The sequence below is a fragment of the Ambystoma mexicanum genome, chromosome 2p (genome assembly GCF_040938575.1).
Source record: "Ambystoma mexicanum isolate Mex_15411 chromosome 2p, UKY_AmexF1_1, whole genome shotgun sequence".
NCBI lineage: Eukaryota > Metazoa > Chordata > Amphibia > Caudata > Ambystomatidae > Ambystoma > Ambystoma mexicanum.
The window spans coordinates 1,084,901,782-1,084,918,224 of record NC_090923.1 but is presented as its reverse complement, the minus strand read 5'-3'; the positions used below and the strand labels follow the sequence as shown (position 1 = coordinate 1,084,918,224).

General features: G+C 44.4%; 1 protein-coding gene across 24 annotated transcripts in view; it reads right to left on the bottom strand.

The window, feature by feature from the left end:
- NRXN2 (neurexin 2) overlaps positions 1-16,443 on the bottom strand; it is a 2,524,532-nt gene that overhangs the window by 2,227,714 nt on the left and 280,375 nt on the right. For 23 of the 24 annotated variants that reach the window (XM_069645062.1, XM_069645065.1, XM_069645068.1 and 20 more), the window contains exon 2: positions 14,273-14,341. The exons of the other annotated variant lie outside the window; for it this stretch is intronic. The gene's annotated coding sequence lies outside the window, so the exon portion shown is untranslated. The remainder of the gene's footprint in view (positions 1-14,272; positions 14,342-16,443) is intronic. 24 annotated transcript variants of the gene reach the window in all.

Genomic DNA, 16,443 nt, shown 5'->3' with positions numbered 1-16,443 from the left:
CTGATGTGACGACAATATTAACCATGATTCCAGCTACGGCTACTCACATCAGTGTTGTGGACCTAAAGAATGCTTTCTTCAGTATTCCTATACATGAGGATAGTAGATACTTGTTCGCGTTCACCTTAGGGGGACGCTCATTCACATTTACTCGTGCACCTCAAGGTTATACTGAGAGTCCTAGGATTTATAGTAGGGCTTTGAAAGAGCAGCTTGATACACTTGGATTGCCCCCTACTTGTACGTTGCTTCAATATGTTGATGATTTGCTTTTAGCCGCTGACTCTGAGAGCTCTTGTAAAGAGGGCACTGTGTTGTTGCTCATCCATCTAGCTAAGCATGGTCACAAAGCTTCGCTTAAAAAGTTTCAATATTGTTGCCAGGAGGTCGCCTATTTAGGCTATCTCCTGTCAAAGGAGGGAAGAAGATTGACACCTGAAAGAATAAAACACATTTCTGGCATGTCTGTCCCAAATACACAAAAGGAAGTTAGAGCCTTGATAGGTATGGCTTCTTACTGTAGGTTATGGATCCCAAACTTCTCACTAGTGATAAAACCGATGTTGGCCTTGACGAAGAAGGGTATTTCTTCGCCATTGCCATGGAATACGGAGCATGAACATTCATTCGAGTTGCTCAAGACTGCATTATGTTCGGCGCCAGTTTTGGGCACACCGAACTATGAGAAGGCCTCTGTGTTGTTTGTGCATGAATGTGATGGATGTGCTTTGGCTGTATTAACGCAGGAACATGGAGGGAAGAATAGGCCATGTGGGTACTACTCTTCCGCCCTTGATCCTGTTGCATGCGCTTTGCCAAGATGTTTGCCCGCTGTCGCTGCTGCTGCTGCGTCTGTAAAACAGAGTGAGGGAATGGTCCTAGGCCATGATTTAACCCTGATGGTGCCTCACTCTGTAGATATTCTATTGAACAAAATCCAAACGCAACACCTCACTTCCGCACAACTGACAAGATATGAATTAATCTTGTTTGCTCCCTACATTCAAATTAGGAGGAGCTGCGTTCTTAATCCGGCCGAACTCCTACCTTTCCCGCGAAATAATGTTTGCGGTGACGAAGAGTCACATGACTGCCTGTATACTACTGAACAAGATACAAAAGGCAGAGTTGATTTGAGGGACACTCCTTTGGATATCCCACAAGGGGAGCTGTTTTGTGATGGCTCCTGCTTCAAACTACTGGATGGTACATCCACAGCTGCTTATGCAGTCACTACATTGAGTACGGTTGTGGAGACCAAGAGAATTACGCATAACTCTGCGCAGGCCGCAGAGATTATAGCATTGACTCGAGCTTGTGAGCTTTCCGAAGGGCTAACAGTAAAAATATATACTGATAGCCAGTATGCCTTTGGGGTGGCTCACAACTTTGGGAGACTTTGGTCAGAGAGAGGGTTTTTAACTTCGCATGGCACCAAGATCCAACATGGCTCCCTGATAGTACAATTGCTTTCAGCGCTTTCACTCCCTAGTCAGTTAGCAATCATTAACTGCGCAGCACATCGCAAGATTATAGATGATGTAGGGAAAGGGAATGCTTTCGCTGATCAAATAGCTAGACAAACTGCCTCTGATCTCTTCACGGAGATGTATGTTTCAAGGGAGACTGTAGATGCCTATGCAATGGATGAGGGTGTCGGGTCTGTACGGAACATCCAAGCCGTTGCCACATTAGAAGAATCCAAGAGGTGGGCTGAGGGCTTGGGGAAACTCGATGATGATGGGTGTTGGGTGGACATGGTTGAAGGGAAATGATTGCTTCCTAATGCCTATATAGTAATTATGGTTACCATGGCACACGGTCCCACACATGTGTGCGCTCAACAGATCACGAGAATGTTAGAGAAAGTCTGGGTAAATGATAAGATTTCAAAAATTGGCCAGCATTATGTCCAAAATTGCATGATTTGCCTACAACAATGTGGGAAAGGGCACAGCAACTCCAAGAGGTAGCTTTGGGCCTCCTTCTGTCCCGTTTGAAGTGATTCACTTTGACTTTATTGAAATGGAGCGATGTAACAATCTAAAATATGTCCTTGTGGTCATTTGCGCCTTTAGTAAGTGGGTCGAGGCTTTCCCTGTTAAAGACGCTACAGCCATGACCACTGCAAAGACCATGTTAAAGGAATTCTTCCCACGGTTCGGTTTGCCGAGAGTTATCTGGTCGGATAATGGTCCGCATTTTATCGCTGCTGTAATTCTACAGATATGTACGGTATTGCAAATTGACAAACGATTCCATTCGGCCAGACATGCTCAGAGCGCCGGATTAGTGGAAAGACACAATGGTATCATAAAAAACAAGCTCGCTAAGACGTGTGCCGGCACCAAACTAAAATGGCCGGACGCCTTACCGATCGTGTTACTTTCAATGCGGACAACCCCTCAAACTAAGACTGGGCTCTCTCCCTTTGAGGTGGCAATGGGGAGACCTGCTAATATTTGGGGTTTGCCTAAAAGCTGCGCATTGCGCGATGTAGAAAATGTACTTCTCTCCGACTACTGTAACCAGTTAACTAAAAACCTGTATTTCATTTATCACCAGGTGTTTTCAGCTTTACCTGTACGGTTCACGGGCCCAGGACACGATATACAGCCTGGAAGTTGGGTCCTAGTGAAGGCCTACGAAAGGTCTTCCTGTCTCGCTCCTCGTTGGAAGGGACCCTACCAGGTGCTGTTGGTCACCCGGACAGCAGTGCGGGTGGCTGGGTAGAAACACTGGATCCACGCGACGCATGTCAAGAAACTTCCTCACACGACGCCACAGGTTACAGAACAAGCAGATCCCCTCGCTGATGCTACAGTCCCTGATCTTGGAGTAGCAAACAGCGCTGTGAGTGCGTCGGAGAATTTCTCTGAGCCCGTGGAGCTTGGGGAACAGTCCATTTCGTCTCTGCACTCTTTTGAAAAATCACTTCCGGAAAACACTGTTTCAAATTCTGCGACTTCCGTCGCCTCCGATACGTCGCTTCCCTCAGGAAGTGACGACGCCTTCTTTTCGGATCAAACAATCTTGGGTACCACCAGGTACAACCTTCGACGAAGAAAATGGAACTACGGCGCGGGTTTTTCCATGCATTTGAGAAAGAGAAGTGATCAAAAGTTTTCCTTTGTATAAGAAAGTTTCTGTTGAACAAAAGGGAAAAAAAGGGATTCTGCTGGCTAGGGTTGGGAAGGACTAAGAAATCGCGCAACCGTAGCATCGCCAGCAACAAACATTGGGGTCGTCGATTGAGGAACTACAATGCCTGCCACCTCCACTGCTGCTCCCCGCACTGGACTTTTGAATAAGGGGGTGACCAACTTGGACAATGAACAATGTGCCTGGGCCCCGAAAACGTACTGGTGTGTTTTGATAACGATAATTGTTATTTTTGCAATTACTGCTGTAGGACTTTGGTACTTTGAAGAAATCTATCCTCTAAAACCTTTACTTCCGACCGAGATTGTACCGACTGCTTTGACTCCCTCTGTACACCTTCACACCCTGTCCCCTAGAGACTCCCAACATAGACAAAAGTATCATAATAACACTCTAATGATAGTAATGAATGCAACGCATGCCATTTTTAATAAGAGTAATTGTTGGATTTGCACTCATTTACCGCAACATGGGAACAAGGGACTGGGATGGTATATTCACCCTTTACCTTTAACGACTGCTTGCTATGCCTCTCTTAGAGCATTATTCTTTGGCCGTTGGAATGATAGCATCTCAGGGAACTTTGATGGAACTAATTTGAATGATTTCGAGAAACGTGAATTAACTCCCCTGGGATGCTCGCTTTTTGCAAATAGAAGTAAACCTAATGTCGCTTCTATTAGGCCGTCTGATACTGTCTCTTCCTTTTCAAACTTTAATTTCCTTTAAAATGGCTCTGATAGGCAATAAGGACGCCGTGCCTCCTTCTTACTCTATAAATCATAGCCCTGACTCGGTCCCCTTTTGTGTACAAAGAAAGGGCACTCGGCCAATGGGAGATTTTGAAGGTTGTATAAACATTGTAAATTTGACTGGAGAAAACAGGCCTCTGTATGTTGGGGGCCTGTTTATTTTGTTTGTGGTAGTTTAGCATTTCCCTGGTTGCCCAAGGATTGGCAGGGAACCTGTTATTTAGGGATCCTGTTACCTGGGGTATTTGTAGCTTTTACATTGGAGGTTTCTAAGGCTCGCCCACGGCGGGACAAGAATGGAGATACCCCTGGGCAAGTATTGGGAGATATAGCAAAATCAGTTGTGCCCTTTTGGGGACAAATAACAAACTCTGAGAACATTAGGGGATTAGCAAGGGTACTGGAGAGAACGATCAACCGGACCACGGACATACTCTACAATATGACACTAGAACAAAAAGCAATAAGATTGGTAGCACTCCAAAATCGGATGGCATTAGATGTCATTCTGGCAGAACGAGGTGGAGTATGCAAATTAGTGGGGTCCGCTTGCTGTGTTTTCGTACCAAATTCCTCGCCGACAATTTTTAAGGCAATACAGAATCTGCACATTCTTAGTTCAGAAGTGCATGTTCCCGAGGGAAATTGGGATCTTAGCGCTTGGTTCTGGGACTTCTTGCGGTCTTGGGGCTGGAAAGTGCTTTCCGTCTTGCTGATTATTTTGGGAATTCTGCTATTTCTTTGTTGTTGTATCCAATGTCTACCAAGTATATGTTCAATGCTAGGGGGATGTTGTGCTCAGGCAATAGGTACAATAGGACATAAAGTGTATGCCCCGGATAAAACCTCCAAGGAGTATGTACTGAAAGAGATCTTAGTAAAAGATCTAATGGCGATAGATATTTCTGACAGCTATTCAGGGTGTATAGACGATGACACATGGAGTTATTTGCAGGGAGATCAGAAGTAGTTTAGCACTTGGCATAGGCCAAAAGGAGGGTTTGTCAAACTAGAAATTATATCGTGCCTCCTATTGCTATGTATATATGTATATTGGCCTATGCCAAGCTGCTAACAAGCTGCTTATAAACTACATGTGAATAAACTCGCATTGCAAGGTCCTGACCTTAGAAACCATGTAAACTGTCATTTTGGGTCAAGCCGCCATTTTAGGTTTTCTTGCTCTATAAAGTCACCATGTGAGCTAAAATGGTAGCCTATGTTAATCAGAACAGAACTTGATTGTCATGACCTCTGTACAGCTAATGTATAACTAGCCTGCAGGCCACTTGTTAGGGTCATGAGCTGAGACCTTGTCCTTCTGCTGACCTGTGTGCAATGGATTACCTGTATCACCGAAACTGATCTATAATTGAATGAGAACACCTGCTTAACTATATTGTATAAATTAAGTCCCGCATTGTAATGTTAGGCCTAGAGCATGCATTATTACCATTTCTTCTTGTTAATGTATAAACCTAAGATGAACTAGATTTGACCTGGCAAGGGACCCTAGAGCAGTAACTTATTTATGGAATGGTTAACCTGCAGAAAGGCTGGACAACAGACTGGAGAAATGTATAAAAGCCTGACTGTTTCAATGAATATTTGCACTCACTGAGCACACCGAACCACGCCGGAGTTCGCTGTGTTGTACTGAGGGTCGATAGCTATCTGAATTTTGTTCTGTTCTTTTGTAACTGGATTCAGTATAAAATAAAGTGCTTTGTATGTTCCTTTGTAACCTGTGTTTGGTGTGTTTCCTTTTTGGTTACCCTGCCTCATATTATTTCCTTGTTTTCACAGCCTAGCTAGAAAGCAAGGGAGCACAATACAATTAGCTGAGTAAAATATAATATGGGGGAAGGGGTCGTCTGTCAGTCTATGGTCCTCATTTGTCGGAAAAGTGTTCCTCGACAATGAAGGTATTCAGATCTTTCTTTAATTTCGGGAGGGATGGCGCCAGCCTGATGTTATCAGGAAGGTTGCCCCAGAGTGTGGGAGCATAGCAGGAGAATGCTCGTTTTCTGGTCTTCTCCTTCTTGTCCTTCTTGGATTCTAGTCTGGCAATATCTCGGCTCCTGGTGTTGCGTTGTCCTCCTGAGACGGTGATATTTGCAGATAAGTATGATGGTATCTTGGACATTAGAGCTTTGTAGGTGATGCAGGCTGTCTTCAAGGTGATGCACGCTTGGCGGGGTACCCATTGTAGTTCCTTTCAACTGGGGAAATGTGGGTGCACAACTTTCATTCTGGGACTGATTCATGCTCTTGGGTGCTGGACAGGTTTCAGAGGTGGCAGGGTATGGCATTGCCACCTTCCAGGTGGAGGCATACCAGGGCCTGGATGATGGATCTGAAGTCTGAGGTGGGATGAAGGGATTGTTTCAGCACAGGAGTGAGGGATGGTACTATTCTTTGTGTGCCTTCTGGGTGATGTGTGCTGATGAGAGTTTTCAGTCAATTGTGATGATAAGGGACTTTGCACTGGGAGCGAGTTGGGGGAGAAGTCATTGAGATCAATCTGTTTCATCCAGTTTTGAACTGAGGAGGATAAACTCTGTTTTGGTAGGGTTGAGTTTCAAGTGGGCACTTGACACACAGGCTTGAATGCCGGAGAGGCAACGTTTCAATTGGTGAATGTGGTTGAGGTAGTTGAACTTCACGTATTGCTGTGTGCATCAGCCTACTCGTGGGATTGATGCTGAATTTGTCATTGAAGGCCCCCAGTTGCTCATTGTAGAGATTGAAGATCATAGGGGAGAGTCATGGGTCCTTGTGAGACTCTTTAGGTCACATGGAGATGCTGGGTTCTGCAGGTGCCCATGTGGGAGAGATAGTGTCTGTTGGTGAGGTAGCAGTCAAACGACTGAAGGACTGCACAATGAAATCCCATGTGGGAGGACAGGGTGTTAAGTAATGATTTGTAGGCAACCAGGTTGAATGTGGCAGAGAGGTCGGGCAGGGCCAGGAGGCATATGTCACCCTTGTCCGTAATGAGGAATACCTCCTCAATGGCTTGCTCCTCCTTAGTCGAAAGCCAGACTGGTATTCTTGAATTGTGTTGTGTTGGACAATCATTTTCGTGCAGTTGGAGTGTGATGGTCTCGATGATCATGCCAACAAGGGGTAGATGGGTGATGGGGTGGTAGTTTGCAAGGCTGTCTGGGTCAAGTGTGGGCTTCTTTAGTAAGTGTAGGATCTGGCTACTTTCCTATGCATTGGGGAAGAAGTTTTGCATGAGTGTGGTGATTATACCACAGAGAAGCATATTTGGAGACTTTCCTGTGGAGGTTAGGATGACATGATCGTTGTAGGAGGTGGCCTTGAGTTGCGCAAGGATGTTTTTGAGCTATTCCACTCTTAGGGTTTTGAATTCTGAATTCTGACTATCTTGGCACATGGCGTGCTGGTGTGGCAGGGGTGTCTATGGTGGTTAGGGTGGTGTCAGTGTGGCAACAGATCACGTGGATTTTAAAAATAGAAATCAACTGACACATAGGAGCTTGCCCCTGCCTCCACCTACATGGCTCCACTGATATGCTTGGATTGCAGAGTTGCGCAATGGGAACAGGCTTTAATATTATCATTGCCTGATCTGAAGAAGAACTTTAAGGTTCAAAAACGCATCTTTTAATTTGCATTAATTACTGGGTGGAAAAAAAAAACATGGATGACAAAACAATTGGCCTCTTTACAAGTTCAGCAGTGCAGGGAATAGTTGGGGGTAATTCCTTAACTGTCACTTTTTTGTACTTACAGAATTACAGTCAATTTTACTGCACTGCCGAATTCTGAGATTGGAGGTGAAGGGGATGATTTACTCCAGCCTAGTGTTCGAGGCCAACCCTTCACTTTATCTCCAAAAATGGTCAGATTTACTGTATTAGAATTACCTCTCATGATTAATCAGACGAAATCCCCATGAAGTCCCATGGAATCCAAAAAAGGGGATTAACACCACCTTGCTGGTATGCATAGTCCTGCGGTCAAACCACGGGGCCGAGTCGTGGTAGGGCTGAATTGCTGCCAAACTCCCAAAGAGGCCCAATATCTGTTCTTAAGGCTCTACATATATTTGTATTAACTGAAAAATAATCCTGTAGGAATGGGCTCTCATGTGGGGCAAACACAAGGACTGCAAACAGGGCTGCATGTGTCTAGCAGTCCTGTAGCTCCGCGCAGCCCAGCACCCTTGCCCAGCACAGGTGTTTAGCAGCTGAGCACCTGCGATCACTGATGTGAAGTGAATGGGCAGCGAGTAGAGGAGTGTGTGGATGCAGAGTCAGCCTCTTCCGCAGCACAGACCAGATGTCCACTTTGTTCATTTGTGTTAACAATTCTGTCCTCTTGGCTGCAGTGTAGCAAACATTTGGGCTCATTTTATTAAAAATGCAAATTGCATACAGCGACCACCAACATTAGCACTTACTTGCTGTTGGGTCCCCTGCTTGCAGTTTTCAAGTTTTACAAACCAGACGGCGAAGGTAAAGGGTAACTGTTGCTTTTACTCTCATTTTGTCAATAAGTTGTCAATGCTGCCTGCAAAGTACACTTTGCAGGCAGGTTTTACAGTGGATTCCGGTGGAATCCCCCTGCGTTTAGCAGGTGCTAAAAACAGGCAGATTCCATAAGAATCCCATTATTTTTATGGATTTATGAAAATCTCCTGCATGCCTAAAGCATGTGCCCTTTGAAGGTGAAGGAGGAATGTACATCAGACACGTTAATTCAGATTCATGCCCCTGCACATGGCTGTGCAATGCCCTGGCGTTCACAATAAGGTGTAAGTCACTTACACTTTGTTTTATACCTTACTTCTCCTCAGGTTTCTATTTTTGTTAATGAAAATGTTATCCTTCCTCATTTCCAGTCCGGTTTCCATCCTCTACCTTCCACGGAACCTGCTATTCTTTGGGTCTGTGACTCTCTTCTCTCCGCTCTCTATTCTAAACATTCTTGTCTTCGTATTTTACTGGATTTGTCAGCTGCTTTCGACACAGTGGATCATACTCTGCTTTTAATGTCACTCTCTTATTTTTGTTTTTTTCTGGTCTGTTTTATCTTGGTTCTATTCTTATCTGTCTAATCACACATACTCGTGTTACTTGGGCTGGAACCTCTTCTAATACTTTACCTCTAATTCAAGGAAGGTGTTCTCCAGGGCTCTGTTCTTGGACCTTTACTCCATTCCCTTTATACTTCCCCTTTGTCGGATATTATCTATCTGTCATCATTTCAATGTGGATGATACTCAACTCTTCTGTCTTTCTCTTCTTTCATGTCTTCTATTCACGATAATCTTGCAGCTTGTCTTTCAGCTATCAAAATGTGGATGTCTGATCACTTTCTTGTTCTGAACACTGAAGTTCTCCTTTCCCCTTCTAATACTCTCCCTGCTCCTTCTACCCTCCTCTGTTTCCTCTGCCTTCTTTCCTTCCTATTCCTGACTCTGCTTGCAATCTTGGTCTCTATGTCGACACTGATTTAACCTTTTCTAATCACATTTCGATTATATCTCGCTCCTGTCGGCATCACCTTGTCAATATCTGGAAATCTCATCCTTTTCGTACGTTAACACCACTAAACTTCAGATTTCTTCTCTAGTGGTCTTACATCTCTTCTACTGCTCTACCTTACTCCTTGGTCTCCCTGTTTGGCTCCATTAAAGTCTGTCTTTAATGCTTCTGTTTGGTTGTTATATTTACCCTATTCTCGTAATTTTATTTCACTATCACTATCGCTATCCTCTCTTGGATGGCTATCTTTTCACTCTATTCTTTCTATTGTAATTAAAGCTCTCTATGGACTGGCCCCTCTGCATCTTTCATGTATTGTGTCCTTTTATGTCCCGTCTCATGTTTTCCATTCTCAGACTCAATTCTTGTTATCAGTTCCTCAAGCCCCTCAGTGGTGGTTTCGTCTTTTTTCATTGCTTGCCCCTTATGACTGGAACTCTCTTCTGCTTTCTCTTCATTCTATTTATTCTTTATTTCACACTTCTCTTAACAACTATCTTATCCAGCCTTAAGTTGAAACTTTGTATAGTCTGTTATTTTACTTTGATTTTACTGTAATTGTACCTTGTTCAGCGCTTTGGTGTAAAACGCTATATAAATTACAAATAAAATACAAAAATACAGCCCCAAACCAATTATGAAGTGAGTGGAAAGAAATCACTGCAAAGCATCTTTCAATAAAAAATGTAAAAAACGGCAGTGGGGGAAACTCACCATGCAGTTTACAGAATATTCTCCCACTACAATTCCTCGGCTCTCTCCGGCACCCTACAACTATGCATGCACGCATATAAACTATACACACTATGTAAACATACCCACAGGGTGATTATAGAAGACGTTTGCAAAGGGGGGTGAAACAAAAGCTGATTCTGGGCAGTTTGCACGGCTGTGTGCTCCTCCTTAAATATGATCTCTGTCCAGTCTTTACCTTCCAATACAATAGTTTTGGCTTATAGGCAGAGATGGAAGTGTAATATAAATCAGTGGTCCGCCGTACCACTAGTTCTTTAGCTTTTTACAGAGCGTATCTTTAGTTCAAAGCCTCAAAAAACACATCTGTGACACTTTCTCTTTCTCCTGAGCCAAATGTAGACTCGGCTCAGGCCAGACATTCAAGCACTGACCGTTTCCCAAGTCACAGCCAGGCAGACACACACACACACAGCTACAGTGGCTCTGCAGGTAGTTCAGGTGCTCAGGTTGCAAACACATTTCTTTTACCAGTGGCAGAGCCTTTCATATGCATGATGGAACATTTACAACTCAAAGAGCTCACAAAGCACCAGTTAACGGGCAATTCTGTGATAATTAAATAAGCAACACAAAGCGCCCATTTAAAGATTTGTTCATGTCCATGATGTCTACTATCTTGACATGCAAAAAAGTAAAGTTTAAGTCACTAATCAAATGTTTTCAACTTCATGAATAACAACAAGCTGAAAGTTTGTGACATATAATTTGCATTTCTATCTATGTTTATTACACAACATCTTTTATTACATGTCTTAAATAACTGAAAGTACCATGGGGTTAAATAGATTTTTCAGGTTCTCATTATCTTGTATTCTGTGACATATAGTTTACCATTCAGGATGTGAAATTTAAAGCACAATGATCTTATGTTTGCTAAACATGCTGCTAAAGGATTAACATGTTGTCATGTGGCGTTATTATGAAATTTGTGGTTTTTGTAAGTAAACTCTATAAGACGTTATTACTGTAGACATTGAAATCCAACAATTTGAGCCAAGGTTTGTGATCCTGGTCACCCCCAGTCCCTCTCTCCCCCACTCGACACCCGTACCCCCTCCATAGCCCCTCCCCCACCATCTGTGTGATCATCCCACTCCCTCCTTTTTGGATGCAGTCAGAGCACCAATACTTCCTTTTTTCACTTCAACCACTGCTTATAGGAAGCACTTTCAGTACCATCTAGAAGCTAAAACTAATAAGGGTGAATGGAGGGAGTCATGTCCTTCCTTACTACTCACAAGGAAAATTTAATGGTTGCTGTCTACGCAGGGCAAGTAGCAATCATTTGCAAAGTGTAAGCGGTCCGTGGATGGTTACTTTCCTTCTGCAAAGAACAGTGACTGCTTCATAAAAATATATATTTTTGTTTAAGTGCATATGGTTACATTGACCTTTCACATTACATAAACACATGAAAAGATAAGAAAGCATTATAAAATACATATTTGAAGTATAAAATAAACACATCCAAAGAATCAGTATGAACATTGTGCATAAAGGAAGAAGACAGAAACATATAAAATTCAACCACATAATGTGGTTTTCACCTTTCCCCAGATGTGCTATACCCCAGCAGTGAGAGCCAGGGACTCCGCCCCATACAGAAGACTCCAAAATTGGTCAGATCTTATATTTTGACATACTCCGTACCCCTTGTCATACATAGATTGTAATCTAGGGCACTGGGTTAGGATGTACCGAGCGGTCTCAAGTGTTTCTCCACATAGCCTAAAAGTTCTCAATTCTCGGGGCAATCCTGCCCTGGCCCCAGTGTAGGCCAGAACCAGTAAGATATCATTAGCATCATCATCATAGGTTATTTATAACGTGCTTAATGCCCAGAGGTTTCTAAGCGCGGACCCAGGGATCGAACCTGTCTTGCTCCGTGTTGTCTTGTTTCCAAGGCGAGCACGTAGCCTCAACTCCCGAAGGTAAAGTATAAAATGTACCAATCCGGGAGAAGGATATTTAATTAGATAGCTACAAAAGCTATCCCCAGGCAGGCCTTGGTGGGTGAATGGCACATATCTAGGGCGTAAAGCCAATTGATCAATAGCCAAAGTGTGATCATAAACTTGCATCTTGTTCTCGATTTTGGATAGAAGGAATTTGATCGTTGACTTGGGAACAACACTCAGTCCAATGGCCAAGAAGTGAAGCAATACAGTTTTCTCCAACTCACGAAACCACTTACTCCGAGTCACCCTCCATGAATGTTCTACTGGGAGGTTCAGAAGACTTGGCTCATGAGAAGCATCCAAGGTAATCTTGGCCCACAGCCTGCAGACAGCGAGTTTCCATAAAGAGGACAGCGACTGTAATCAGCGACTGTAATCCGAGTTCAAGCCTAACGTCCTGCACTGGGAACCGAGTGTCTGCTTTTACCCCAGGACTGAGATCCTCTTCACAGTGTTTCCGTTTCTTAATGCATTCTGCCAATGCTCGTTAAGTGAAAGGTTAGCTGGATGGCAAGGTGCGTTGCGAGTGCCAATAGGACGGAGGCCAAATGTGATTTGCAGGACTATGCGCCTGTGTTTGCTGCTTTTATTGCACCTGCACAACTCACCTTACTAATATTCATAAGGAACCCTTCATTGGGCATAGCCCCTTTGCTAAGCCAAGATGCAAATGGGGATTGGGCAATTTATAAGATGCACAATATGGCCCAACATTGAATTTTACATGACCATCTATTGAAAAAAAAACAACGGTCGGCACTGCACCCACAAAACATTCAAAGGTAAGGCTCCCTTGCCGCTATGTCCCACACAGATAGAGGCCTTGCACACCTTATCCCCCTGTGTGAACAAGATGTCTGAAGGAGTGCCAGTCACCCATTGGTCTTCCTGAAATATGACCAACTTTGGCCGGGTGCAACAGGCTTCTTGAAGGCACCTGCTTATTGGGAGTCCTCATAAGCCAGTCCACCTATCCAGCTCCCACCCTTACATGCCAGAAGGTTTTCTTCACGCCTTTCCCCCTGTGGCAGACTAGCCTGTGAGGGCATGGGAAGATTGCCCAGCAGGCATGGTCCTCCTACAGGCCCTTAGGGATTGGGCAAAGTGAGCCGCATGTCACGTTGGTTGACATGCAACGGACCCTTCCCCAGTTCACTTGTCAGTAGGGAGTCTCCCAATTTCCTAAAACCTGTGAACATCTGCTTGCCTCTCCTCGTCCTAATTCCAGAGCGCTCTATGTTCCCAACAAACATAAACATTTCACCCATATCCTCTTACCCTGAGGTAGCCTGTTCAGCATGATGTTGCTCTGAGAGGCTGGTTGGGCACGTCGGACTCTGCTGCATGTCACTCTGGATGACAGGAAAGTGAATATACACCAGCGCTTTAGGCCTCCATCGATGAATTGCAAAGTTTCCCAATTTCTCCATAGTCTTGGCCCAAAGGACAAAAACTCTCCTCTCCTCATTCTTCCTATCCACCTCTCCTTTCCACCATGCCAACACATGCTCTTCACTCAGGTTTAAAAGCAATATTACTTCCCTCAAATTGCCTCTTCCCCTCTGATCTGTTGCATTGGCTTTGAATGTGAAGACAAGGCATTTGACTGGAGGCGAATATCAAGAAATGATTTGGCCAGAACCAGCATTTTATTCAATTGCGCTGCTGAGAAATACCTATTTGAAACAGAAGTTCTTACCTCTCCAATCTATAAGGCATTCCCCTGCCTCGCTCCTCTGTTCTGATCTAGCCGCCTTAAAAGTGATCTACCTTCCTGTAAGCTTCTTTTATCCTCTGCCCATCTACTGTGGTATGATTATAAACTATCGAACTCTGGTTATACAAATAAATAGTAAATAATCTAAAAGCATTAATCGAGGGAAACACACATGCAGCCTAATCTGGCATCCCAACAGAGAATTTCTACGTTTAGCTTCATAACACGTTCACATACCCAACAAAGGAAATTCAAACAAAAGAAGAGAAGGTAGCGAGGGCAAGAAAGATGGGACTTGAAAGAAGTAGACAAGGGAGACATGGAGGAGGCACAGGAAAACCTGACCAGAAATATGTGCAATGAGGAAGGAGTGAGGAGAAACAGTGAGTAAAGAGAGAAAAACATTACCTGAATTTTGTGTGACGAGGAAGGAAAGATCGTACAGCGGCAAGGAAGGATGCCCAAACAGAAGTATGCCTGAGGAGGAAAAACAGAAGGGAAATATTGAGGAAGGAAAATATGTAAACTCAATCCATGGTAATACACAAAGAGCCCAGGTAGATAGGGAAGAGGGAGATTACCCAGCTGGAACTATGCCTGAAGAGGAATGCCAGAAGGTAGACAAGGACGAAGACAACAACAAATATGCATGAAGAGGAAGGACAGAATGTAGACAAGGAGGACAACAAGAAATAGGCCTGAAGAGGAATGCCAGAAGGTAGACAAGGAGGACAACAAGAAATATGTCTGAAGAGGAAGGACAGAAGGTAGACAGGGAGGAGGACAACAAGCAATATGTCTGAAGAATAAGGACAGAAGGTACACAAGGAGGAGGACAACAAGAAATATGTCTGAAGAGGAAGGACAGAAGGTAGACAAGGAGGACAACAAGAAATATGTCTGAAGAGGAAGGACAGAAGGTAGACAGGGAGGAGGGCAACAAGCAATATGTCTGAAGAATAAGGACAGACGGTACACACGCAGGAGGACAATGAGAAATAGGCCTGAAGAGGAAGGACGGAAGGTAGACAAGGAAGAGGACAACAAGAAATATGTCTGAAGAGGAAGGACAGAAGGTAGACAAGGAGGAGGACAACAAGAAATATGTCTGAAAAGGAAGGACAGAAGGAAGACAAGGAGGAGGACAACAATAAATATGTCTGAAGAGGAAGGATAGAAGGTAGACAAAGGGGGGGACAACAAGAACTATGTCTGAATAGGAAGGTCAGAAGGTAGATAGGATGGAGGACAACAAGAAGTATGTCTGAGGAGGACTGACATATGGTAGACAGTGAGGAGAAAGGGTGCACAGCTAGAAGTATGTCTGAGGAAGAAGGGCAGGCGAGAGATTGTGATGAGGGATGATACCCAAGCAGAAGTATTCCAGAAGAGGAAGGACAGAAGGTAGACAGTGAAGGTGAAGAATACCCAGCCAAATGTATGGCTGAGGAGGAGGGACACAGGGAAGACAGTGAGGAGGAAGCATACCAGTCCAGGTGTATGGCTGAGGAGGACAGATAGAAGGGAGAGAGTGAGGGTTAACAATAACTAGCAAGATATATGTCTGAGGAGAATGAGAGAAGGGAGACAGTGAGGGGGAGGAATAACCAGCCAGAGGTATGCCTGAGGAGGAAGAACAGAAAGGAGACAGTTAGAAGGACAACAGGGAGGATGCCCGAGGAGGAAGGACACATGTGAGACTTTAACGAGGAAGAATACCCAGCCAGACCTATGCCTGGGGAGGAATGACAGCCAGGAGGGATTGACCGGGAAAAATACCCAGCAAGAGGGGACGGAGGCATATTTTTGAAAGGAAGTTCTCCTTGCCTCCTGGATGACAATACTACTAAAGTGGCAGCTGTGTCCAATGGCTCATAGATGTGGTGTGTGAATTCTAGCTCCCATAGAAAGAAGAGGAAGTCATGTCAGTGTACTCCAAGGCGTTTGTGAGGGTTCACTCCTCGTTGAAATCATATCCCCCTCTTCCTTAAAGAATACCTCAAAGTCTTGATGGATGACCTGTTCTCCAGTTCTAACCATCCATTTTCAGAAGGTCCAACAATCTCCATTCCCAGTGGTCTCATGTGATACGAGGGTAAATCAAAGCAGTTTCTCATCTGATAGCTATCTCTGATTTCATAGACTTCCATGAAGCCAGTCTCAATACTGTCCTGTCTCTCTGACCCCACAGAGATGAATGGAGTCCCATACTTTGGAATCATAACTTGTGTGTTTTAATGGCACCGTTGGCCCTCAATTCTAAAGACTCAAACACATGGGCCTGTAGGCCTGGAACTCTCATGCCTCATCTCTGGCCCCTCACATGGCACTGCTGGGGGGATAGGGGGGTTCGTAGTTTGACAGAGAGAAGAACTGAACTGCACTGCTCTGTAATGGCCGACGTCTTGTCATAGCGGATTAAGAAGAAACAGCAGCTGCAGCGACCGGTGTGAATCCTCTAGTTGCAGCTGTTTTCGCAGCGGAGAGACAGGGGTGGGGGACAGAGGGGTTTAGAGTCTACCGGGCAAAGATGTGTTGACAGCTTTGAGTTCCCAAACACACACACTGGTGCCGGATTT